This window comes from Wasmannia auropunctata, unplaced genomic scaffold (assembly GCF_000956235.1).
Source record: "Wasmannia auropunctata unplaced genomic scaffold, wasmannia.A_1.0 LD336076.1, whole genome shotgun sequence".
Taxonomy (NCBI): Eukaryota; Metazoa; Arthropoda; class Insecta; order Hymenoptera; family Formicidae; genus Wasmannia; species Wasmannia auropunctata.
Window position 1 is genome coordinate 5,279,567 of NW_012026814.1, and position 1,826 is coordinate 5,281,392.

Below are 1,826 nucleotides of genomic sequence, written 5' to 3' on the forward strand. Positions count from 1 at the left end.
CAGTAAATAAAAAATTGAGCAATAAAATATTTAATTTAACTATATAATAAAATAATATTTAATTAATAATATTTAATTGTATAATTAATTTAAAAACTACATAATTAATTAAAAGTAAGAATTAATTAACCCTTTCCCTGTGACGTCAGCCCCTCCACGCAGGGACCCCTGTGACGTCAGACCCCCCCCTGACGTCAGCCCCCGTGACGTCAGTCCCCTGTGACGTCAGCCCCCTGTGACGTCAGCCCCCTCCCCGCAGGGACCCCCCTCGCCCCGCAACCCCCTCGCCACCATTTGGATAGGATTTAGAAGCGGCCTAGTATTACTACTCATGTTAATTAACAGAGTCTAAGGGATTAAGATTGTCTCAAAGCGAGACAATCCAATTAAACTCAGTGCGCGAAATTAAAGTAAAGATAAATTCACCGAATCGAAAGTGATTACGGAAAACGAAAGTAAAAGTAAATTCACCGAATCGAAAGTGATTGCGGGAAACGAAACAAATTAAATTCACAAAGTGAAAATATTCAATTGCCAAAGTGCATAATTAAAGTAAAGAATTGCCAAAGTGCAAAATTAAAAGAAAAAATTGCCAAAGTGCAAAGTTAAAGTAAAGTTTCATAGAAACAAGTTAAAGTAAATGCGCGACACTGAAAATACATTTAGACTCATGGAAATTCAATAGAGTTATTAAATATTTTGCCAAATGAGCAAACATTGAAGCGAAATTTTAAATTTCGAAACGCGAAACGCGAAAGATTGAAGAAACGCGAGTGCACTAAAAATAAATGTGATTGAATAGTTGCCGTGAAACGCATTGCGAGTGACTACTCATCACGATTGCCTTGATAATTAATCGCGACATTGATTTTCAGAAATTTATTAATTCCGAGTGAAAGTTAAGTGCGGGAGTGACTAAGTCGTGTAAAAATTGCTTAGAAAAAAGTAAAAACGGCTTAGGCCTAAGGGAACCCCTGCGCAAATTTTTTTTTTAGCATAAGAACTTAGAAAATTCACAGAGAAATCGATTTCTCGAAAACCCGTTAATCAGTAAAGAAGTAGTTAGGAGTTGATTGGATGAGACTCTTACGCTTTGTAGTATACGCTTTACTAATATCTGTGCATGGTGACGTCATAATTTGGCTCGTTTTGACAATAACGATAATTCTCGTCAGAATTCTTTTTGGATTGTACGAGGCGTTTAGAGTTGGAAGATTGTAATCTTTTTGCAAATTCTAATTCGAGTCAGACGAAGCGAAAGGAAAGTTTATTGTCAAAGTAACGCTAGTATTTTTTACAAAAAGCGCGAAAAGATAAAGTCATACGTTGCATGAGAGCGTCACATTGCATGTACGCATAGAAATAATTTTATTATATGTGTATTGTTTAATCCATGAAGTTCTTTCAGTGAATAAAATTCAAAAACTAAATTACCTGTGCCAGTATCAGGGTGTCCTTAGTCGTATCTGCGAAAGCACAGAAGGACTTACGAAGGACTCATCGTATTAACGAGAGAGAGAAGAGGTCACAGGGAATTCGCTCAATCTCGAAAGAGAGTTTGAGGGAAAATCTACGTACTTAAACACTGAAACTAAAAGAACGAGATATTCGCGAGAAATAAATTCATTACGCAATTTAACGTCAAATCTCAATTTGAAACGGGATAATTTCGAGTCATTTAAGAAAGAGTAGAACCGGATAATTAAAATTATTCGGGGGTTTTTATAAATCAAAAGACCAAAAAGCTTTCAGGGCTTAGGCCTAGGGGAAGCTCTGCTCAAATTTTTCAAAATTCCGCGATACTTGAAAAATTTTTACGCAATTTA